The 26,471-nt window shown below is 39.5% G+C and overlaps 1 protein-coding gene across 6 annotated transcripts in view; it reads left to right on the forward strand.

Moving 5' to 3' along the window:
• Positions 1 to 541: 541 nt before the first annotated feature.
• The window catches only part of eps8a (epidermal growth factor receptor pathway substrate 8a), a 66,021-nt gene continuing 40,091 nt past the window's right edge, over positions 542 to 26,471 (forward strand). For 4 of the 6 annotated variants that reach the window (XM_058417707.1, XM_058417711.1, XM_058417710.1 and 1 more), the window contains exon 1: positions 542 to 763. The gene's annotated coding sequence lies outside the window, so the exon portion shown is untranslated. Of the gene's footprint in view, positions 764 to 1,120; positions 1,332 to 7,371; positions 7,513 to 26,471 lie in introns of those variants that run through there. The other 2 variants (XM_058417708.1, XM_058417709.1) reach the window with 2 other exon arrangements.

A 26,471-nucleotide genomic window follows, 5' to 3' on the forward strand; every position in this document is an offset into this window, starting at 1 on the left:
CGAGAGAGAGAGAGAGAGAGAGAGTCAGGGACTGACTGTTTACAGTGACTGTTTATAACACAAGTAGGAACAGGAACTAACTTGTCTCGTGGCTGTTACACGACATTAAATATACTATAAACATTTAAAACATGAAGTGTCTCTCATTAATAAATGAAACATTGCTGGGAATGTGCTGTGGGTATAAGAGGAATAACACACTCCAGACTGTGTGTACAAACAGTACACGTTGCGGAGACAAAGGCACTATGTATTGTGTCATATAACACCACCCTGCATTATTATTTCTGTATAACTGCACTGGGGTGGGGTGTGTTATTCCTTACTGATACAAATAATCAACTAATAAATAGGTTTCCATGAGGCAAAGTGGGAGTGTTGGAGCACTAGAGTAACAATAGTTGTAATAGAAAGCTGTGCAGTACATAATACTAACACGCCGTTCTGCCGGTAGAGGGCGCTGCTGCTACTGCTGCTTGGTCCTGTGGAAAGGTGAGGGCGGAGAGAGAGAGAGAGAGAGAGAGAGAGAGAGAGAGACTTTCTATCTTGTCCTATCCAAAATCCTGGGTTACACGCTCACTGTATCACTGTGTGTTTGCGCTCGTGCTGACTTTGCTTCATTTTTTCGCTTGAATTGCAGACATTTCAGCCCGCGCGCGTGCACGGAGGACGGCGTTCACATCATTATGGTGTTATCCATGCATTAACAGTTTGAGCAATGCGGTGACCGTGACAAGTTTCGGGGAAATAACACCTCTCTGGAGTAAGTACAGCGTTTTCTTTCTCTCTCTCTCTCTCTCTCTCTCCCCAGCACAAACACCTTTACACAAACAATATGCAATAACACAAGAGCACTGTATTAATCCGGGATGATCAGAATGTACTCGGTGTGAGTGTATTGGGAAAGCCTGGTTGTCATTGTAATGGTGCTGTTTATCATTGTGAGCAGTTTATACCGTGTGTGTGTGATAACGACACACACACACACACACAAAAGCACACACACCTGTCTATGGTGGTTATAGACAGGCACTCGGGTTGCCATGGCATTAGGCAGCTCGGCAGCTCACGCGCAGCTGCGGAATTACAGACCCCACTGTTGCGAGCGGCTCACACGGGGTTGCCAGATTGGGCGTCTTATACAGGGTTCTCGGATCACACTGGCATTGATTAGATGCAAAATGGAAACATTTCTCTAGATGTGATCTCTTGTGATTTTTTTTTTCGTGAATTGGGAGGCATTTAAGTCTTATATACGTGGAAATTACAAACATGTTCAATCCAACCTGGCAACTCTGATGAGGCAGAGGTACAATGATTGTGTACAGTCGGTGAGTTTGGACCGCTGATTGATTGTTTGCCATGTGTTTGTGTCTTTTTCATTAATACTCCTGGTTCTCTGGAACCGTCTTTAAAACAAAACAATCCAGCTTTTTGTCCTTTATGCAACAGGGGAGGTTTCCTGATGTTGCCAGATCATTGCTTATTTAAAGGTGCGCTAGTCGATTCTTAAAAAAATTCCTTATTTGTGTACGTAGAACATGATAAATAATAGATTATGCCGTGACCTTAGCAAAAGTCATTGACGAAACCTGTTAGGAAAACGGATTTCAGGTCTATGTTTGTCTCTGGATGTGGCACCTGTCCATCATTTTACTGACCCAGTATTGTATGGGTCACTGTAGACCCAGTGGGCGGGGCTTAGAGAATATTGGTGGAAATCATTCATATGTTGAATCCACTGAGCTCAGCTTTATCAATATTTTAACCTTTAAAACTTCACTGAAATTTAGTTTTATTGTTTAGCTTTTGAATGGTTTCTTTAATAGTTAGAAATACACTATTGGCGAAAGTTTTGGGACGCCCCTCCAAATCATTGAATTCAGGGGTTGGGCTCGGCCCCTAAGTTCCAGTGAAAGGAACTCTTAATGCTTCAGGTTTATTCCAAGACATTTTGGATAATTTCATGCTCCCAGCTTTGTGTTTGGGGATGACCCCTTCCTGTTCCAACATGACTGGTGTGGAGGAACTTCACAGAGTCCTGACCTCAATCTGATAGAACACCTTTGGGATGAATTAGAGTGGAGTCTGTGAGCCAGACCAAAACTGGGACATCTGCCTTTACATGCACATGAATGTAATATGGAGTTGACCCGCCCAAATGCAGCTATAACAGCTTCAGCTCTTCAGGTAAGGCTTTCCACAAGGTTTAGGAGTGTGTTTATGGGAATTTTTGACCATTCCACTAGAAGCGCATTTGTGAGGTCAGGCACTGATGTTGGAAGAGAAGGCCTGGCTCACAGTCTCCGCTGTAATTCATCCCAAAGATGTTCTGTCAGGTTGAGGTCAGGACTCTGTGAAGTTCCTCCACACCAAACTCACTCATCCATGTCTTTATGGACCTTGCTTTGTGCACTGGTGTGCAGTCATGTTGGAACAGGAAGGGGTCATCCCCAAACTGTTCCCACAAAGTTGGGAGCATGAAATTATCCAAAATGTCTTGGTATGCTGAAGCATTAAGAGTTCCTTTCACTGGAACTAAGGGGCCGAGCCCAAGCCCTGAAAAACAACACCTGAAGTCAATGATTTGGAGCGGTGTCCCAAAACTTTTGGCAGTATAGTGTATGTTAATGTCTTTTTATGAGAGCTGTACTGATGTTCCACACACATGAGTTGATGAGGGTTTGGGCTGAATGTGTGCTGTGACTGTCACTTGATAAGTCACAGCACACATTCAGGCCCAAATCTGCAGATAATTTGTGGTTATTTAGAAGAATTGCAAGTCTCTATGAATATTGCAGAGTTTGCATGATTTTGCATTATTTCCTGTGATCGCAAAATCCTGGAAGGTCTGACTATACAGTAAGTAAAGGATGTTATAGACCTAATCTTGAGAAAAAAAACACACCACTAATATTACCTAATGCTTTTAATTCCTAAATTTCAGGAGCATTACTGCATAAAATTTACATGTACAGCCCAGAAGGTTCCTCATTTTATTCTGATTCAGCCCTCAAGATTCAGATTCTGATGTTTTAGAAAATATTTATTTCATGCATAATATTTACAGATTTCTGCTGTTCACTACTACATTCACACTTGCTCCCTTCCTGCATATGTACCTTTAAGCACAACCACTGAAAACACTCTTATGAACGTGGTTATTATCCAAACGGAAATAGGATTAACACTAATCTTACTAAGTTTACGTAACAACTTTTCCAGTCTCCAGGCCAAAACACACATGTTGCTGAGTTACATGCAAGTAGGGCTGGGCAAATCCTGATCTCAAGATATGGATAATGTCATCTCGTGAAATTATATCATATTATAGACATTGTCTATTTTCTAAAATGGATAGAAAGATTCTGAGTAGAAAATGCCTGCATGGGTTTAGGACTGCTCTGTGAACTGAACACCAGTCAAAGGCACTTCTTCCTTTTTCTTTTCTTCTCCTGTGACATTGAACAGAGCTATCACAAATGAGAACACTGAAACGATGTGAAGACAAAATAAAAATAGCAGATATCAGGACAAACTATTCAGCTTCGAGTTTCAGGAATCCAGACGGAGTTGCAGGGAGTTTCATGCTCTTCCGTGCTTGTCGGGGATAAATTTATCTCCGGATTTCTCTAAAGCTGCTTTGTGTCCAAGTAACATAGCCCAGCAAATAAAATTGAACCAAAATCTTTTTGTACACTATTAGTAGTTCCTAGCTCTGACATTAAGGTGTCTTTTGTGACATTGGTACTATAGATGACGAAGTAAAAAACATCGATTCATAGACTCTTTTCTATCGTCCTACGATATATGTTAATATATCACACAGCAAAACATCCGAGTTACTATAAAGAATATAAAGCACAGGCTACACACACGTCTCCAGACCTCTGTTAAACTGTCCTTAAATCTGTAATCCATCATCATCATGTGTCTATTGTGTGTTTGTGACCTGTATTTAAAAATGCATGACCGCTCTCTTTATTATGTAATAGCGTGTGGCTACTAAACGGTTAACAGGTTTTAATAAGTCTTCAGACACACTAGATGATCTCTCTGGTGTATGCCCATTAATTGCTATCGTGTGAACGTTGGCTCCCAGTGGAAAGAGGTTACAGAAGGAGCAATAGCTGTATATCTTGTAAATTTCCGTGTCAGTGTGGTTTTTTAATCTGTGTGGATTTCATAAATTCGTAAATTATGCTGAGATCTCAGTATTCTTTACACCGTAGACTGTGCTACTGAATCTGTACATAGTGAATTACTGTAACAGTGGATGCTGTCGCACTTCTCTTTATTCACTGAATGACTCGGGTTTCATTCTTGCTTGTTATAATATCTGTATCCAGATGAGTGTTTGATAAATTAAGCTGCATTCACACATACAGTGACTGTATCTCTGCACGTCTCCAGTCATTATACTGTGAAGACGTCAGTAGGCGACATGGACAATTAAAATAAGATCACTTGATTTCAATACGTTTACCAAGATACCTATGTATATATATGTATATATATACACACTGCATTGCCAAAAGTTTGGGACGTCTGCCTTTACATGCACATGAATGTAATATGGAGTTGTCCCGCCCTTTGCAGCTATAACAGCTTCGATTGTTCTTGGAAGGCTTTCCACAAGGTTTGGGAGTGTGTTTATGGGAATTTTTGACCGTTCCTCTAGAAGCGCGTTTGTGAGATCAGGCATTGATGTTGGACGAGAAGGTCTGACTCACAGTCTCCGCTCTAATTCATCCCAAAGATCAGGTTGAGGTCAGGACTTCAGTCAAGTTCCTCCACAGGCCAGTCAAGTTCCTCCACACCAAACTCACTCATCCATGTCTTTATGGACCTTGCTTTGTGCAGTCATGTTGGAACAGGAAGGGATCATCCCCAAACTGTTCCCACAAAGTTGGGAGCATGAAATTGTCCAAAATGTCTTGGTATGCTGGTATACTGAAGACTCTAATTGGTATGCTGAAGCAGTAAGTGTTCCTTACACGGGAACTAAGGGGCCAAGCTCAACCCCTGAATTCAATGATTTGGAGGGGTGTCCCAAAACTTTTGCAATATAGTGCATATGTATGTATGTATGTATGTATGTATTTATTTATTTATTATTAAATTAGTTATTTATGTATAAAAATGTATATATTATTTATTAAATTAGTTATTTATGTATAAAAATGTATTTATTATTTATTAAATTAGTTATTTATTATGTATTAAAAATGTTAATTCTAATTAACATTTAGACAACAGAAAACGTAATCAAAGCAGCTTCCAGGGTTTGTAATTAATATTAAAAAGAGACATTATGATCACCCAGAATATGTTGAAGTGACATACTAACTCATCATCATATCAATATTATATCACCATATGATTTATATCATCTATCCTGCCTGACAGGTTTATGTTTTTGTTGCCTTAATATCATTTATTCACCTTAAAGTAAGATTTTCTGTCTACTAAGCGTCAAAATGGACTCGGCCTTGAGTCCATAAACCAACCAGATAGCAGCAGCACTAGTTGTGATTGTAACTAATCAGCTTCTTGGACCTGAATGCTTGATTTTGTCCGTGTAAGACAAACGGGCAGGGCAGGGTTCGGATCGGTATCCACTCGCACCTCCCATGTGGCTCAAAGAGAACAACCACAAGAACACAGCTGCAGCTGAGCGTCTCATCAGGGAGTGAGGAATCTGTGTGAAATCTCTGTTTGGCCGAGGTCCTCATGTTCTGAAGAAGTATTTTTGGTTGTTCCCAGATTTACTTAGGCAACTAATGACACACAAAGATAGCATGCAGTGATACTCACCACAAGCACTGACTAGAGACGGCACTGATACCATACTCGGGATAAGTATCTGGTTTAATCCAGCAAAAAAATTAATAATTATAAAGCATCATTTACCAAAGCCTGCAGAAAACAGCTAATAAGATTAGAGATAGAACCGGAAATGTTGACGTCTAACGAGACTGTTTTCTTTTTTTCAAATAAAACTAAAAGAGGTTTTAAAGAAAGTCATATCAGATGTGTCTCTGGGCCTGAGCTGAAACTCCAGGTTTCATCAGGATCATTATTGGAGAGGAAAAATGATCCTCTGCAATTTCATAATGGTGCAAATTAAACAGGACTATACAGTCCCATCCAAAAGTATTGGATCAGCATCACTTATTTTTTGTTTTTGTTAAACGCTGACGCTCTTGACCTGTATCCGCATGAGATAACTGCATGCGTCTACAGGTGTTCCTAATAAAGTGAGTCACTGAGTATAGCTGGTCCTATGTTTTTATTATATAAACCAATAATAATTTTAAAATCTTTAGGCATAAGTAATAACACAAAAAATGAATGGGAACTGAAATATTCTGTTAAAAATACAACATTAGTGTGAAAAGAAATAAAGAAGTGTCTTGGTTATTACCTGGTCTAATTACTAATACACAACAATATGCAGTGTTTGTATAAAGCTTTGTATTGTTTAGATGTACAATATACGGTCCAGTCGTATTGTATGGGGGCAGTAGTGGAGGCTCAGTGGTTAAGGCTCTGGGATGGAAGCTTGCAGGTTCAAGCCCCAGCACCATGAGCAAGATCCTTAACCCTTTCAGCTCCAGGATGCACTATCATGACTGACCCTGGGCTCTTTATTTGCAAAGACGAGAATATCATTGTTCCGTGATTTATATGTGACAAAATAAATACCTCTTCTTCTAAGAAAAGAAAATCTGTGCCATTTTTACTGTATCTCTGGATGGCAGAACCATCAGACAATGTAGAGAAGTGATTAGTATCAAATAGCTCATAAGAATCTTGAACGTCTAAACACTATATTCCTGGTGTAAATATAAGAGCCGGGAATTTCTGGGAATTTTTTTCCCCACAAAATAACTGTTTATAACAGCACTTCACTGCTTAAGAACCAGCCTCCATTTCGTTATTATTTTCTAAAACTTAACATTCTTTATTAAAATGTTAAAATAGTCTTTAGGTCTGTCTGACCTGAACAATGACCTGTAAAGGTCAGAGTTAAAAGCTGCCCCGTAGGACAGTGGGTTTTATTTTTTTATTTTTTGGCAACAATCAATTAACTGTTGGTACACGAGAGCGCTGGGCTCAGTTACCTGTGGGACTGAGTGCCGTGTGTGTGTGTGTGTGTGTGTATGTGTGTGTTATCTGAGGAACAGCAGCTCTAATCCGTGCTTTACCCACAGAGCAGATGGTGCTGGGGAGAGAGTGTTACTTGTGGCTCCAAACAAACAATCGTGGAGACAGCCAAAGCTGTCTGCTGAAACACAGCAGGGTCGAGCAGTTTTAACGATTTCATTAGATATCCGTTAAAGTGTGCTCAAATTATATATATATATATATATATATATATACATATATACACTGACCGCAGCTTAACATCTGAGTTACGAGCTATCACTGAAAAAGTCCAGCGAAAGATCTGCGCAAGATTTGTGAACTCTCGGACAGCACCTGGAACCATGCTCGCTTTCTGTCGAGGTAAACTGGGAGTATTTTTGAGTCGAGTAAAACGTAGTTATCAATCAACTAAACTAGCGTTAGATAAGTATACTTAATTTGCCTGCTATTTGCTTACTGTTTATTATGTTTATTAGAGACACTGCTAAAATATTTTGGTCAAAAAGAGGAAAAAAATGTTGACCAACAGATCTACAATGGTGTCAAACTGGACGATTTTCTTAACTTAATGTTGTTAATGGTGATTTTAATGAGAAAGTTCTTAACAAAATGGAGGAGAGGTTGATGTGTTGCACTTTATATATGAAGATTTCTTTATATATGAAGATTTCTAAGGACCTGTAATTTCATTGAATGTTCAGGAAAGTCTCTTGGTCCATTACTGCATGAGACGCTGACCGCTTGGCAGAATACCGCTTCAGTGTTTTATTCCTAACGTCAATGCTTCACGTTCTCCACAGAATCAGACACGTTTAGAGTAAATACAGCGTGTTTATTCAGAAACACTTCCTGACTGCAGAGCTGCTCGTATCATGAACGTTATTACACCCTTATCCCTTTCAGACTGTTAAACCTCCTCCCTTCAAACCTTTACATATTACGGCTACAGAGAAACAGATGAAATGCTGGAGGTGTAAAATGTAAAAATCTTCCGGATATCATTATATAAACACAATTCCAGACAGTATTCCTTTCACTTGGTAAAAGCATCGATATATATAGTGTTGTACTGGAAGCTAGAAAGCCATGTACAGTGTTTTGTTGGTCATTTTTATTAGGTACACTAATAGCATCTAGGTGCTCCGTTACTGAACCTAAGCCTCTCTCTGTCTTTATTTATTATTTGTTTTGATGGACTTTCAGAACAGTAGCGACATGATCACTCGCATAATAACAGTAATACTAGCCTGACTGTGTGTGTGTGTGTGTGTGTGTGTGTGTGTGTGCACGCTGGTACGAGTACACTTTTAGCAGCCTATAATATTTAAACTACTTTATACTGGAAACTTTATACAGCTCATCTGTATCCCTTGCACACTAGAGATGGTTTTTTATATGATTTTGATCATATGATAACCTAGAGTAAATAATATCACAGGCATCATGCTGTTGAAAATGAAAGGAAATATTTATTTTGAAAACTTTCCACAAGTCGTTTTCCACATCCTTTGTGTACATATAGAACAAAAGAAACAAACCACAAAAGAAAGCAAGAAGGATACACCCATACCCCTCTTTGTTTAGTAAGATAAGTTTTCCAGACAGATTTTGTTGAAGTAATTGATTCCAGTCACAGTGACAGGGACGTCTTTATGATGTACACACTCTTTTTATGCCACAACATTGTTTTTTCAACATACAACCCATGTTAAGTGGTAGTTTAGTAGTTTAGTGGTTAAGGTGTTGGACTACTGATGGGAAGGTTGTGAGTTTGAATCCTAGCTCCACCAAGCTGCTACTGCTGGGCCCCTGAGCGTCTGCCAAATGCCATAAATGTAAAAGCCAAACTGTTTATTTAAAAACTGTATTAATGAATCTAAGAATGAAACTAAACATACATTAGAATATCAGAAAAGATTTGAATGATTGGAGCTTTTTGTCAGACACTCTACATGTCTCTAATGTCGTTGGTCTTGTCCCGTGTATACGAGCTCTGGACATCTCCGAAGAAATGATATCCAGTACAGATAAGGCCCGTACACCACTGCTGATCGAATGTGAAGTGTTCCAGTAACTTTCTTCTTCTGCAGCTGTGAAAGCAGCTAAAAGAACATTTTCCACTTTGGAGAGAGGTTATTGAGGAGGAAAGGTTCTGTCCTGGGTTATATCCTAAGCGAGTTGGGAGCAGGAGAGTGCAGGACATTCCCTGGAAAGAATGTAAATATGTGCCAAGAGCTCTCTGGACAAGGATTACAATTTGGAGAAGCTGGGAAATAAATATAAATATAAAACCGTTTTATGAGGCTCAGGTAAATCCTGTGAAGTAGCTTCCAGTGGATCATCTGAGGGTTTGGTTACTTTGGAGGATAAAGGAGTTGTCTTCTTTGATTAGAGAGGAGATCTTGTATGTCAGTATTTATGTATGTCCAAACATTTTCTATGTTGATTGATTTTTACGAGGTTTTGAGGAGAAACATGTTCTCAGACTGATAGTATTTCAAGGAATACGTGGTTAGGGATCACATGACTGCTTCCTGGAAAGTCTACACTGAAGGAAAAAAGAGATATTTTTGATGTTGCCAGTATTTATCCTAAATCTATCATGGAATGCATCAAAACACCAGTGGCATTCCACTAGTGCTGTACAAACTGCACTGACACTCCCATCGTAATGGAAATAAACCGTAAATCCAGGAAGTGGCTTCCTTATTGGTCATGTGGTGCATTGTAGAAGTCGTGATGTTTAGTGTAGAGCTGAAAGCTGTCTGAGGTTCAGCCTGGTAGTCTGGTAGCGGAGGAACGTCTGTAAATAAGGATGGTGACGTCAGACTGTTTCCTTGTTTGTTATGGAGAGATGTGCATGTAGAGTCGCTGGAGCTGCATGAAAGAAAATGTTACTAGGTGGACTTTGGAATATTTTCACCATGTTAGCACTGATCCTGTTGTGCAGAGGAAGAGCGGTTTTGTTTTGGTATTGTGCACAGCTACAAATAGACATAAATAAATATATATTCCCATTATGATTGCATGTTGTGGAATTGATCACGTTTTATTCCATAGGTTTGATTGTTTATATCTCTTCTAGGTTAAAATGTTTAGCATACGATTTTGTTTTAATCAGATGCCAAAAAGTGACTGTTTTGTTGTGTCCTTAATGGCTTATATGAACGTAGACACTCAGAGCTGTACGAATGTATTGTTTTTCATTAGTATTTATGTCATATGTTTTGACCTAGCCTACTAGGGACAATATAGACAAGTGTTTCTTTAAAATAAATGGTGATATCAAACCAATTGCTGCTTGAAGATGTTGAGGTTCTCTTTGGGAGTGACACAGTTGGACAGGATTACGAACGAGTACATCAGAGGGACAGCTCATGTGAGACGTTTTTGGGACAAAGTTAGGGAGGCCAGATTGAACATGTCCAAACCATCTTAGAGGAGGGAGAGTGAGTATATTGGTAGGAGAATGTTGGACATGGAGCTGCCAGGCAGGAGGCAAAGAGGAAGGCCAAAGAGGAGGTATATGGATGTAAGAAATGAGGATATGAAGCTAGTGGGTGTTGAGGATGCGGAAGATAGGTGGACAGAGATGATTCGCTGTGGCCACCCCTGAAGGGAAAAGCTGAAAGAAGAAGAAGAAGATCAAACCCATTGCTGCTCTTTGAGATGCCCCAAGTTGTCCCAAAGAAACGTCTTGCACTAAAAGCCAACCCTATCCTGACTAATTTTATGTCAGACTTGCGGCGATTAAATAATTCATTTGTTTATACTGAAAGAAAATGTCTGATTAGTCGATTTCCATTCCTCCAGCAGACCAGGACACTAGGGTACAGGTAAAAAAAAAAAGGGTGACTGTAGATTTTATCTAATTTTGGTAGAAAGCTTTGTGGATTGTACTTTCTCACTCTAAGTATAAGTGCTGTGCATTTAACCTCAGAAGATGTTGGATATAAATAAATCCCCTGTGAAGTTGCACTTCATGACTCATGAGGCAAAAATACACTGTTGTTACTTCTAAAGATGCACAAGATTCTTTTCCTTAGCGTACCTGCAATAACGTACAGAACGACTACAGAGCGACTTGTTTACTGCCTACAAACCCATTCAATCTATCAGATGACGGCAACCCCAGATTAAAACTCAAGACCTGTATTAGATTTCATCCTGTCTTGCTTTGAGCGTTTCACAGCAGGCATTGTTTACTCGCTATCTTTGCAGCCGTCTCCGATTCCACGCCGTTTAAATGGCAGCAGTGACTCCGCAGAGAATTGGTCTGGCCAGATGCCGTTCTATTCAGCATGTTTCCTTCATTCTTATCTCCACCCCCATATAACGTCTTTTATTGTTTTCTATTCCTAGCATCGGTGCTAGTCTCTCTCTAGATGCCGGTGAAAGATCACAAGCCTTTCGCTGTCTCGCTTCCTGTTGGCTCGCATCCAACAAGTGGCCAAATGCAGATGATGTAAGGAGGAGGGAGATGCTAATTAAGGGTTTTCTCACCGAGTTAAGACTTCAGGAGAGCAGGGATAGATCACAGCGATGTCTGTATTAATATGGTGGTTTGGATCTCAAAGAAATATATAGGAAATGATGGAAATTGGATTTAGATGTTTATTTTATGTTTACATTTTTATTATTTATTTTATGCTTTATATTATTATAACTGTTTTTATTATTACTATTATTTTATTATTATTTTATTTTATTTTATTTTTAATTAATTAATTGATCGATTGATTGATTTATTGATTAATTAATTCATTTTATTTTTATGTTCTTTTGTGTAATTTGTGTTCTTAGCTGTGTTTTGTTTTCCTGTAAAAAAATCATTTTAAATATTAGTAGTTTTGAGCAAAAACAGTTATGGGATGGTTACGGATGTCAGCTGCAGGTAAAGCAAACATGGTCTTATAAAATCACTAATGATTACGAGTGACGTTACTAACTTGATGATGGGATGATGTATTGAATATCTGAATATTGAATATATAATATTGAGTATTGAATCTACGTGTGTGAGACTTACACTTGAGTCTGATGCCGGGGTTCAGAGATGTGAATCAGAGTGAAACCACCAGGATAAACATTTCAGGATGACGTCATAGTTAGGAGGATATGAGCTGCTTGGGATAACGCACTTATTCAACCGAAAAAATCTTTCAAGATAGCTGACGACATTCTGGTGGATAAGACGCCTTACAAATGTATTTTAAATGCGCTCATGCTGTGTGATTTAATCTTTAACATTTTCATTCTTGTGCTTCTGTCTGATGGATGCTGGGGTTTAAATGTCACCCAGCTTCTATGTTAATGTGTTAATGTTAATATAAAATAAACCCAGCACAAAGACACAGTTCACTCCTCTATCAACAATCCACCATTTTGAAGTTCTGGAAGTCTTTCTTGCTTGCCGTAACTTTCTTCATGTCTTTATCCGAGTTACGCAATGAAGTTAACTTGTGAAAGCGAAACAGAGCAGTACTTTATCTCTTTCAAGTTAACACAATAAACAAAAGCACGAGTTGCGTCAGTGAAGCTCAGCCTAACCAGTTATTCCCTTCGATTAGGATCCTTGAGCATGTTTTTATATCTCTACTAATTCGATTGGACGAGCGCGGCTTCAGATGCAGTTCCGCTCCACCGTTTATCACACGGCTCACATCTGACTTTTCTCATTCTTAATTCCTTGTTAGAAGCCGAACAGCCTACTCGCTTTATCCAATTTGTAGCTTATTGCTAATTCTGACTGCAAACGCTTTCAAAAAATCACGACCTGGAACCAATCATAAACACAGACACGGAAATGAAACTTCTTAAAATGACACCGCTAAAAGCCTTTCAGCGCTGATTCGCTAACATCACACTGCCTTTCTACTCTCTTCCCTTATAGCAAAGTTGACTTTAACTTATGTCATGGAGGTGAATGAGGTGAAACATGCTAGTCTGTGGATAACAGTTCATTTAAAGATAATAGAGTTAATAAGTGTGTATTGGTGTCAGGTTAGAGACTGGTGTTCTGTCATTGGCAAAGTGATGCTAAGCGTTGGACTAGCCTGCGATGACTGTACATGTCTGTAGATCTTAATGGTGTACAAGTCTCTAGTTAAATGTGTCCATAATATCCAACTCCTCAGTAATGATGAGGCCTAGATTTCTAGCTTTTTTATCTTTTAAATAAGATTTATGGTGAGTGATGTATGTTTGTTTAATCAATATAGATTAGGCGTGTTGGATAACTAGCAAGCTAAGCCTGGTACATTCTTAGTTAGCATGAGAGCTGTACTGATGTAGTAGTTAGCTACTTAGCAGAGAGAGTTGATATCTGAGCTACATACACTATACTGCCAAAAGTTTTGGGACACCGCTCCATATCATTGAATTCAGGTGTAGTTTTTCAGGGGTTGGACTCGGCCCCTTAGTTCCAGTGAAAGGAACTCTTAATGCTTCAGTATACCAAGACATTTTGGACAATTTCATGCTCCCAACTTTGTGGGAATAGTTTTGGGATGACCCCTTCCTGTTCTAACATGACTGCACACCCGTGCACAAAGCAAGGTCCATAAAGACATGGATGAGTGAATTTGGTGTGGGGGAACTTGACTGGCCTGCACAGAGTCCTGACCTCAACCTGATAGAGCACATTTGGAAAGAATTAGAGCGGAGATTAGATAGAACATCCCAAAGGTGTTCTATCAGGTTGACTCTGTGAAGTTCCTCCACACCTCAACTCACTCATCCATGTCTTTATGGACCTTGCTTTGTGCACTGGTGTGTGGTCATGTTGGAACAGGAAGGGATCATCCCTGTTCCCACAAAGTTGGGAGCATGAAATTGTCCAAAATGTCTTGGAATGCTGAAGCATAGGGTTAGAAAATATATGTTATGTTCATTATGATGCAGATATCCTGGAATGCTGAAGTGACCCTGATATTTTCTCAGTCCTGTCCTATTCTCAGTAATCAGATTCCCTCTCGTTTTCTTTCCCGGAGAACATTTAGTTTCTTGTCACCTACATGGAACCTTATATTACTGAAAAGCAGACTATCTGAACCAGGCTGAATACCGTGGAGGTTGGTGTGGTTATTTTTCACCTGGAGGGTCCAAAAGTTTGAACCTACTCTTTTTCTTTAATACGTTTTAACTTATTGTCATTTTCTCAAAGAAGAGTTACATTATCCAAGAATTTCTCCCCCCAAGTGAACTCCATATGGTGTACAGTGTCATGGCTTGTGGTGTGAACAGGATGTTCAGATATATTTCTGTTGAAAATTAACGGATAGGAGCTGAAAATAGCTTTTGACAGTGTGTGTTTGTTATTGAGTAATGAGTAATGAGTAAAAGTTTATGTTGGCCTTTGGACTTTGGTCCCTGTTGTGTTTATACTTAACTCAGGTCTTTATAGAGCGTTTAACGAAACTGTGATGAGATTTATTGGCAGCTTTACTTAATTGTCATCATTCCAATAGGACTAATCTGGTTTTTGAGGACTGCTTCAGACACCTGATGTCAGAAATTGAAACCACCGGCGTTCATTCATTCAGCCTAGCAACCTTATATGATAGTTTGAGTCATGTGTTCATGAATAGTGTGAGTCATGTGTTCACACTGAAAACTCTAAGAAAAAGACTTCAAGTACCTGGGTGATGCACTTTTATTCAGCTGAAAAAATAAGTGGGAACGTTGGACACTTCATTTACTCAACACTTACAGCTTTGTTTACGTAGCGGAAATGGGCTACCATGTGCTGATGCTGGATAAGAAAAACTTCTAAAATGGCCAAATGACACTCCGGTAGTCAATGTCTTACAAAAGTCTTTTTTTAATTAGCCTAATTCTAAATAAAATCGTTGATAATTTAGAAATCTAGCGTATTCTGCTAAAGCAAGCGACGTCACATTACGTGTGTTTGACGTCATTCACCATCGACTGGGAAATGTACCTAGTAAGTATAAGAAATAACATGTTAGTGTTCCTTCTGAGGCGATACAACCCTCTCTAAAATTCATACACTGGATGTTGGAGTAGTGCAAGTGTACACAACCATGTCAATGGTGCAGTTGTGAAACTGGTGAATTGAAATAGATGCTGGAAAGATGAAGGTCATTGGAACGAATGGTTTCTATCTGGCCCCCCAAACCTCGGAGGAACTTCATGTCTTACAAACACCTATATCAGAACTTTTTAAAATGTCTTTTTTCTGTGGTGGTGTCCTGTAGTGTGCATGCAGGTATCTGGTACTGCACAGGTGTCACATGGGAGTTTGTCATGTATAAGAAGTGTATTCTTTGAAAAGCTGGAGAACGAGGGAAGGAGATGATGAGTGAGTAATCAATTTTTCTGCTTAGATAAATAAATAAATGTGCTGGATTAAAATCACTAGCTTGCTGTCATCGTCTAGTGTCAGGAATAATGTTATCACATCAGACCGGGAAGGCTGCTGATTTCTTTGTCATCTATGTAACAAGAAGTGTGTGTGTGTGTGTGTGTGTGTTTATACAGTCCACCACTGAATCAGGTCTTCAGTACACTGACTCATTTCACACCCTTGCTTTCCAATCCAGAGGAAACCCATCCTACATTTCCTCACTGGAAACTTTGTCCTGCCGTCTGCTGTTTAAACGGGCTGTTTTTATTTTTTTTGAGCTAGAGCACAGAGCATATGCAAACTTGATTAGGGTTGTTAGACTCTTACCATCAGTTTCACTAGAGGACACCGAATACAGACCCAGTACAGTATCACACAGTAATAGAAAGTGGCTTTTACCATTATGTACATGTGTTGTATACAGTATCTTTTGTTTCTAGAACCTCATATACTGAATATACACTATATTGCCAAAAGTTTTGGAACGTCTGCCTTTATGTGCACATGAATGTAATGTGGAGTTGGCCCCCCTTTACAGCGATGACAGCTTCAACTCTTCTGGGAAGGCTTTCCACAAGATTTAGGAGTGTGTTTATGGGAATTTTTGACCATTCCCCTAGAAGTGCATTTGCGAGATCAGGCACTGATGTTGGACGAGAAGGTCTGCCTCTCAGTCTCCGCTCTAATTCATCCCAAAGGTGTTCTATCAGGTTGAGGTCAGGACTTGACAGTCACAGCACACATTCAGGCCCAAATCTGCAGATAATTTCTGCAATCCAGTCAAGTTCCTCCACACCAAACTCGCTCATCCATGTCTTTATGGACCTTGCTTTGTGCACTGGTGTGCAGTCATGTTGGAACAGGAAGGGGTCATCCTCAAACTGTTCCCACAAAGTTGGGAGCATGAAATTGTCCAAAATGTCTTGGTATGAAGCTGAAGCATTAAGAGTTCCTTTCACTGGAACTAAGGGGCCGAGCCCAACCCCTGAAAAACTACACCTGAATTCAATGATTTGGAGGGGTGTCCCAAAACCCTTGGCAATATGGTGTATAACCGTGACTGCAGCTGTATGTTTGTTCAGGTTAGGGAATGTTAGTCATTTTAGCGTGTAAAATTGTGCTTGAATTGTTATTTCCACATTGTTACTTCGAAACACTATAGACCTTTTGAGACTTCTTGCGACACGCTAGTGCTAATGGAGTAATAAAGGCTCACAAACTTGATATTAGATTCCACACACCCTGTAATTAGATATTTATTTGACCAAAAAATGATCTACATTATGGCCACAAGTATTTTGGCTGTTAACAGGAGACACCTCAATAACATGTTTTTATTGATTTGTTGTAGCTGATTTAGTGACTGGTATAAAGTTTAAACATTAAAATGTTAAATTTTCAGGAAGAGTTAAGAGCAGCCGGCAGATCAGAGAGAGAAGAAGCTGAATGCTATCAGTAATACTTCTTTTCTAAAAACAGGACACAATAGTTTTTGCCCTCTGAGGATTCTTGTTGGGAGAGGGAGGGTGAGGGAGAAATAGAGAGAGACAAAAAGAGATAGACAGTGAGCTAGACAGAGAGAGCTTCTGCACTGAACATCAGCAGTGCACATTAAACGGTGGTATTTTTGCCTTTGTGTCACAGCTTTGTGTCCATGTGCATTGTCCCGAACAGCAGGACTCTGCTGATGTTGTTTGAGCATGGTTATCTCCGACGCTTGGCCTCTCCCTGTAAGGGAGGGAGTGCACGTTGTTGATACCCTCAGCAGTATTTCAGACTAAACAAGATGACTGTGCTTTGGAGTGTAGTGCTGTCAATCAAACCTTTTTTCCTTTTTTCCAGGTACACAGGCTCAGCCACATTCCCTTCATCCATCACAATAAACAGTTCAGCACCTTTACATTTACACCAGGGGGGTCAAACTCAATTTCTGCCCTGGTCAGCACTTTGTAAACTTTTAATGTGAACAAATTTGTTGAGCAAAATCAATAAAAACACAATCCAGCAGCTGGGAATAAGTATAGCGTGTTAGCATGAAGATGTAGAACACAAGTTATAAATAATAAATCTAGAATCAAGTACATGTAGTTTTACTCTCCTTGGACACGTTGATCAATAATTTAGACTCTTACCCCAAAATAATGCCTGATAACCTACTCGACTGTATGTTAAGGGATTGCATGACTATCCTTTAGTAGTCGATCACTTATTCAAGAATTTTTTATTGATAGATATAGGTTGGCCTCTTCAGGAGTGGGCGGAGTTTTGGACATAAAAACGCGGTTTTCTGGTTTGAGGCTAAACTTGGACACACTGCTGCGTCTTTCTGTGCTGTTGTTGAAGTAATCGTATCCTGCTCTGTGTGTGAAAGCCTTTTTATTAACTGCAGACTTTCAGCTGGGTGTCAGATTACTCTATTTAGCCACATCACTGATGTAAATTTTATTATTTTATGACCTTGTTACTAAGAGATCTCACTCACTTATCTGTTCCAAGAAGAAGAATCACACTCCCATGTGTATTAAAGTTAGTCTTAAAGTCATTTGTGCTTCTTTATCTGCCCTGGTTGTGTAACTGTACTGCCTACACAATAAAATATGAGTTGCGTGTTAATTATTCCAATAGAGCTTGATCAAATTTGGGCTAAATTTCTTTTCAACAAGTTAATTTCTTTTTTTTTCTCCTTACAACAAAAAAAAATTTCCTAATAGATGTGTTTTTTTGCAACTTAGCAAAGTATAGAATAACTATGCACTGTACACCGACCAGGCATAACATTATGACCATCTGCCTAATATCGTGTCGGTCTACCTTTTGCTGCTAAAACAGCCCTGACCTGTCCTGCACTGTGTATTCTAACACCTTTCTATCAGAACCAGCATTAACTTCTTCAGCAATTTGAGCAACAGTAGCTCGTCTTTTGGTTCTGACCACACGGCCCAGCCTTCATTCCCCACGTGCATCAGTGAGCCTTGGTCGCCCATGACCCTGTCTCTGGTTCACCGCTGTTCCTTCCTTGGACCACTTTTGATAGATACTGACCACTGCAGACCGGGAACACCCCACAAGAGCTGCAGTTTTGGAGATGCTCTGATCCAGTGGTCTAGCCATCACAATTTTTGGCCCTTCATCAAACTCGCTCAAATCCTTACACTTGTCCATTTTTCCTGTTTCTAACACATCAACTTTGAGGACAAAATGTTCAGTTGCTGTCTAATATATCCCGCCCACTAACAGGTGCCATGATGAGGAATGTTAGTCCCTTCTGTCAGTGGTCATAATGTTACACCTGATCGGTGTATATGTTCCTAAGCAGTACTCTAAACCTCAGTTTCTTCTCTCAAGGTTCTTTTTAAAGCCTGACCTTTACTCCAGTCATTTCAATTCGTCTATAGACGCACCGATTCCTAATGACTGTATCTTTAGGTGATGTTGAAATGAACCGCAGCGATACGCTCTCTCTGAGCCGTTTATGATCCTTAGAAAATGAAGGAGGAAGAAATGAATTCGGTTAAATATTCTAATAGCATTCATAATGCGAATTCATTTCGCTCGGAACCCTCCTGCAGTGTCAGGACCGCACGACTGAAATATTGCACGCGGCTGCTATTCAGATTATGATGAATATTTTATAGCTTTTGTTTTCCAGCCTGTTTGTTTATATCGTGCTAACGCTCACAGCTGTGTTTCAGCGTCTACAGATTCTACTGAATTTTATTGGAGTTAAAATACATGTGAATGTTTTTTCTTTCATTAAATTCTTCTCAGGTTTGATTTTTTTTTTTTTTTGGTTGGTTTCACCCAAAAAATCTTTCACTTATTGGTTAAATACAGCACTAGAGGAAAATAAAACTAGCAAAACTTCCCCAAGTACTGGAAGAAGTCACCAAAAAAATCACACAAGCACAGAGAACATATTATATATGATAGATATTTTAATATATATGACTAGCTTAATAGGTTTTGGGAATGCATCCATGTTGAAAAGCCCTACTCAGCCTTGTTTCTTGTAATACTTTTCTGTATTGATTTGATACACACAGTTGTGACTTGCCTTCTGCATCAGGTACAGTGGATTATTTCTTCCCTCATAAACCTGACTAAAACTAGAACTGACTAAGATTAGATTTAGGTTGTATTAAAATGAATAAGTCTTTTTTTTTTGTTACTACAGTTATTATGGCCTACATAGTGATTGTGAAGCACTATGTACAGTATGGACATGTTGAAGCGCAGCATGCATTTATATCCATATTCAGGTTTGTTTGTGATTGTTGCGCCCGGAAATGCTCGATTTCGCTGTGGCTTCTTATCAAAAATCTTGAGTTTTTTTTGTGTGGTTTTTTTCTTTTGTATCTTCCCTGAGAACTACTTGCACAGACACTCTATGAGAGCTGTACTCATGTTCCACACACGTGAATGGAATAGGGCTTTGGCTGGAGGTGTGCCGCGATGATGTCACGCGACACGTCTCGGACCAAACCTGCAGTTTCAGTAGTGTAATGAAACACAATCGCACTAGCCGCTGTCACACAGAGCCGGATGGATTTTTCCTCCGTCTGGTTCGTCTCAAGGTTTCTTCCTCGTGTCAGATCATGGAGATTTTTCGCCTCTGGCTTTCTCATTAGGCGTCTAAACCTACAGCCGGGTTTCTGTAAAGCTGCTTATGACGTCGTCCATTGTTAAAAGTGCTCTAAACAAACCTGAGCTGAAGTCTAAGTTGACACTAGATAGTAACTTCACTCTGTTGTGAATCTTCATACATCTGTTACACATCTCTCTATGTTTTTCGATCTCAATCAGTCCTAATCCAAGAACCTCATTAGCGCTTAATCAGAGCTCATAACAATGTCCCTTTATGTTCAGTCTCCTGTTAGTGTACGCATGTCCAATAAGGCTCTGTCCTCTCCTGACAGTACACTAAGAGGTTAATTAGAGGATTAAGCTGCTGCTCTGGGAGAACAACACTAAATGCAAATCCTAATCACCAGTGTCCAGCCGAGTGTCTGTTAAAACAGAGCTCTAAACTCCTTCTCCTTCACCATCAGGTTTGATGTAATAACTTAAAGGCAGCGTAAGTGAGCTATGAGTGTGAATACTAACAGAATGCTGACTTCCTGAATCTCCGAGGCCGTTTCAGGTAAGCTCGAACGTGTTGCTCTGACAGCATCATCATATGATATGATATGATATTCGAGCCAAACTCCAACTCACTTCCACCTGATTAGATTGATAAGTTATATAGCATCGATACGTAAATATCTAAGCAACAATAAAGAAGCAGCAAGTTACACATCAACTCTGACAGTGATTTAATCACCATGTACATTAGAGTGACGTTTAATACTGCTTATGACGTGTGCTGGAGAGTTAAACATTAACACTAAGGTCAAATATAGAACGAGAGGAGCAGCTCAAATCGCATACTTATTAGCTGTTCCACTCCATTGTGTAGTAAATAGCGTGAGTAGTAGTGGTCATGCTGAAAACTCCAACAGGAAGAAGTGGTGCACTGCATATACCCGGATGATGCACTTATTTAACCGGAAAAAACAAGCGTGGAATGTTGGACACTTCAAGCACTCAACATTCGCTGCTTTGCTTACATAGAAGTTGAGGGGCGGGGCTAACAGGAGCTGACGCTGGATGAGAAGACATTTGAAGATGGTTGATGACACTCTGGTGGACAAAATGTCTTAGAAATGTCTTCAATTAGCCAATAGTATGTGATTGATTTTATTTTTTGCCGCTCAAGCTAGCGTTTGAAGACTGAGAAACGGCTTATTCTTCCAGTTTGTAAAAAAAGTGCTAATGTTTCATTTGAGATCCAATAATACCCTTCTAAAATTCATACACTTGATGCTAGTACATAGTACGCTTGTACTAGGGTGCATAGTACTTGGGGCAGTTGTGGATCTGAGGATCAAGCCCCAGCACCACCAAGCTCGTGTATTAGGCAATTGAGCAAGTCCCTTAACCCTCTCTGCTCCAGAGGTGCTGTATCATAGCTGCCCCTGCACTCTGACCCCAACTTCCTCAGCTGGCCTTCATGCTCTCAGTTCGTATTGTAAGTGTGTAGTGTGTAGAGTAGTAGCCATTTGGGATGCAGCTGATGACTAGGTATGCATGCATCATGGAGCTTTAGTAATCACAGGATGTATTGAAATTCCACTGTATGAAATGATGAATGATTAAAGTATAGAGTAGAGTTGAATTTAGCAATGTCTCATGCGCTAGTCTAGACACTTCATGTTAACTCATGAAGTGCCCATGAGGTCTGGTTAATGTTGAAGGAGGATCTGAAGATGGAGTTACTTAGCTAGGTATTAGTGCTGAGTAAATCCTTTCCATCTGATGATACAGTTTGTTTGTCCTGTCTCGTTGTGCTGGTTTAAACTTGAGAGTAAGGGGGTCTGGCGTTCAGTGAGGACTTTATTTTCGAACTTTTACTTCACTATGTGAAAAAAAGCAGGTAAGTGGTAACTACTCTACTGTAGATTCCTAAAGTAGGTTCTGTTTTGACTCAGGCCAGTCTGCACCCCTGTTAATCTAGGCTAATCCATCTGAAATAAGCAATGCTGTGTGAGTCATTTTGTGTGTGTGTGTGTGTTTGTGTGTGTTAAGGAGCACCATAACCCAAATAGGTGTGAATCTGTGTTTCTGCTACTGCTTTCGGTTTTTAATGGCTGAATTCTGTGTATGTCTACATGTAAGATCTTTACAGTTGTTGGATGCCGGACGGCGCTTGTAGTTAGCTTTGAGTCATTTCTTCAGCAAACCTAAGTTCTGTGAACCAACCAGACTTCATTATTGTAAGTATTTGTGATCATTTTTTCCTCACAGATTGCAGGAATAGTCTGGCTTTTAGATAGGGTGGCCAGACATAGAATATGATGTGTACAAGGTACAATGTAAAAAGTTGACTGTAGCTGCAATTGCTAGCATTTAGTCATGTTTTGCTTTGTTAATTACCTGTTAACAATGTCATAACAATAATAATGTAAGAAGCTATTAGCTATAACTAGACTTGATAGCTAGCTAGCTAGATAGATCATGTTAAGGTTGGTGGTTCAGTTCCCATCTCTGTCCTGTGTGTTTTTTCTGTTGCCCCACTCAGGAGCGTAGAGCTCTGTAGGCTTTAAGTTTGGTATAAATTAGGCCAAAATCTCCTACTTGAAAGAACAAGAACCATCACCTCACACAAAGACACTTGCTAGCATTAAATAAAACCTTTTACTTGAATAACATCAGCTAAATTGAATGTCTCATGTGACTTTTTCAGTAAGGTATCGCAAGCTATTCGTTCTTCACAGTCTGCCTCTTCTTAAATATCTCCATGTTCATGATCATCAAGTGTTCAGTATATCAGCAGTGTAACTAACTAGGTATTCTTCCTAATTAATCTTAGTCAAGATAACGCTGATGGTGACGTGTATTAGCTAGTTAATTTTAGTCAAGTGCTGTATTAACTACAGTATCTCAGCTAGCATACTCATGAAAATAATCAAACTTTTATAGTCAATAAAACCCAACACAGAGGAAAAAGACCAGACTGATTCCTTGAGGTTTTTGTTTATTTTCACTGGTAAGTTAAATAATAAGATAAGTTTATAAGATAAGTTGGTAAGAGTTAGTTGAAGCTAGCTGTTTTGATGCTTAAACTTTAAACAAAATCACAGATACTTTATACATGCAGATACTCTCCATAATGAGAGGCCTGCTTGTCCTGATTGTTTGGTTGTTTTCCTTTCGACAGTCTTCTGACCTTTAATACTGACCCATCTTTTCAGAAGTAGGAAGTGAGAAGAAACTCGACACACGATTTGCATAATGTATCAAGAAGAAAAGACAGAAAGACTGTGATGTGCTCAGCCGTACAGACTCGGCTCTCAGTGTAGTCGTTTCTGCCTGTGCTGTGAGCGGATTGTCAATGACCTGAGAACAGAGGCGAAGCTTCACGAAACTCTTTAGAAAGCCAGGGCTAAGACGTTTCTCGCACTCGACTCTGTGCTTCCTCAGCAGGGCATGAAGGCTTGCTTGGGGTTGTGTGTTTGGCTGCTGACTTTGACTCATGACCAATATGATGGAGATCTTGCTGAGAGAGCAGCAAATGTTCTGAAAAGTGAAGGTAGTGGTAGTGAAGTTAAAGCTCAGGTTACTGATGTTGACTTGAAATCATGGCTCTGTTTCTCCTGAATGGTTTAGCAGTTCTTTCAGAGATCTCGGGGTCTTTGACCATTTTCTCAGCTTCAACTGCAGCAGCCCATGAATTTCAGATGATATGTGCATAATATGACATTACTTTATCCACAGCAGAACAAAACGTGGTGTGAATGACTGACTGTTCAGGTTACACAGTAACTATACTTGAAGGACAGAAGTTCAGACAGGCCATGAGTTATTTATTTATTTATTTATTTGGTTGTTATCTTGAAATAACAAAATTGGGTTTTGTTTTAGGTTTTTAATTTTTCTTGTCATGATGACAAAGTCTGTCTATCTATCTGTCTGTCTGTCTGTCTGTCTATCACCAACCAACAAAAGACTTCATCAGGGGAAAAGGTTTAGATGGGCCAAGTCAATCTCCAGACTTAAACCCAACGGATGAGCATTCAGTCTCATTTATAAGCCAGATATAAACCCATTATTTCATTATTACTTGATTATCTCCATCTAATATTTTTGATCCCTAGCTTATTAAGTTATCAGTTTTGCCAATCTTGATTCAGTTATTTTAATCAAATAGTCTAATGGCATTACATATCCCATCGTCCCTGGTGTTAGATTATCACAGACCTGTGTTTGTGTGCTCTTTAAATCTTCTTACAAACCCTCCTTAACTGTGGGACAAGGCAAGGAGAAAGTGTAGTGTTAGCCAGGCAGAGAGCTGCTGCTCTACTTTCTGAGGAATCCTGAATAAATGGATGGTGTTATTAAGTGCAGTCTTAAGTTATAAGTGGTACTCAAGTTACTCTCGTTCTGCTGTTCAATAATAAACTATGCTGTTTATCTTCTAAACATCATTCAGTCTCTGCAGGTTTATTGGTTATACACGACTAACAGTACATAGTTAGCTAATGAAGTAAAATATCCATTACATAAACAGTTTTTAACATTAGTCAGAATTTGACTTGCTTTGCCTAGCTGATTGTGTTAGCTACTGGACTGGTTGCTAGTCTAACCCACTAGTCTTACCATTAGCAAGGAAAACAGGCTAACTTGGGTACATACATCCAGTTAATGTTATCAAATTAGCGAAACTTGCCTCAACAAGCTATTTTAAATTAGATAATTCAGGAAGACAAAAGGGATGCATCATTGCACGTGTCTTTGTTTGCTGCAGCATATAGAAAGAATTTACTGAGGATGATCTCATCCATCTGTCTATTCATCCATTTTCTGTAGTGTTTATATTACACAGGGTCACGTGGAACCTGGAGCTTATCCCAGGTGACTCAGGGCTCAAGGTGGGGGACATCGTGGACGGCATGCCAATCCATTACAGGGCACAATCACACACACTCACACTCCCATTCATATCCTATGGACAATTTAGAGATGCCCGTCTGCCTACAGTGCATGTCTTTGGACTGGGGGAGGAAACCAGAGTACCCAGAGAAAACCTGAGAGAACATGCAAACGTCAGAATAATACTACAATGTAATTCCCATGTACTATTACTCAAGTCTTTTGGTCTTGCTCCTAGGCGGGGCTGCGTACAGTCCTCCACCACAGAGCATGACCTGCTCGTCTTTTACAACAGACGAAAGGTTAAGTTCTGCGTCACTGTTTGCACACTGGGGCGGTTTGCGGTTTTCTGTTTGCTGTGGACTTTATTCCATCAATATCAATGAAAGTATCTCAAATTTGTGTTGATTTAATGTGATTCATCTTTGGCAGCCTTATGGATCATCCACTAAATCATTTCACTGTTAAGGTGTTCAGTACATAAAAAAGTTACTACATGGGCCTTTATATAGCTGCATTGATTCAGTGCGTGGTTTCATGAGTGCGAGTCATAAGCTGGATCTATTCAGTAAGTAAAAAGCAGTACACCAAAGCAGTAATGCGTCTGAATTCTCAGTATTCATAAAACAGTAGGTGAGAAATACCCAGATGATCTACTGCTTCCACTGAGATTTTGAAGTATGGAGCCAATGCACACTGTGCTGTCCCACAATGCAACAGCACTGACATGAAAGAGCTGTCAGAATTAAAAATAGCAGGAGGCAGCACTTTGGCTCTTTATAAGTGTAACTGCTGTAGGTATCAAACAGTGTTTCTTGTGGTTAGTGTGCTTGTTTTATAAAACCTGAGTAAATTAAGCTTGTTTTTCCAAGGTTTTTATTTTTTATGACTGAATTGAGTGCAGTTACTGAAACGAGGGCTATAGGTACTGAATCCGATGAAGTAGGTACTGAATTGAGTGCACTAGGTACTGAATCACACGAAGTAGATACTGAATCGAGTGCAGTAGGTACTGAATCGAGTGCAGTAGGTACTGAATCGAGTGCACTAGGTACTGAATCACATGAAGTAGATACTGAATCGAGTGCAGTAGTTATTGAATCATATGAAGTAGATACAGTAGGTACTGAATCACATGAAGTAGATACTGTAGGTACTGAATCACATGAAGTAGGTACTGTAGATACTGAATCACATGAAGTAGGTACTGTAGATACTGAATCACATGAAGTAGGTTCTGAATCGAGTGCAGTAGGTACTGATTCACATAAAGTAGGTACTGAATCGAGTGCAGTAGGTACTGAATTGAGTGCAGTAGGTACTGAATCGAGTGTAGCAGGTACTGAATCGAATTGGAGTTGGTACTGGATCATGTGCAGTAGGTACTAAATTTTTTATGATGTCATAGGTCTCATGACAGTGCCAACATGGTGGATGTGAATCAGATGAAGTAAGTACTGAATTGAGTGCAGTTACTGAATCA

This window comes from Hemibagrus wyckioides, linkage group LG19 (genome assembly GCF_019097595.1).
Source record: "Hemibagrus wyckioides isolate EC202008001 linkage group LG19, SWU_Hwy_1.0, whole genome shotgun sequence".
Lineage (NCBI taxonomy): Eukaryota > Metazoa > Chordata > Actinopteri > Siluriformes > Bagridae > Hemibagrus > Hemibagrus wyckioides.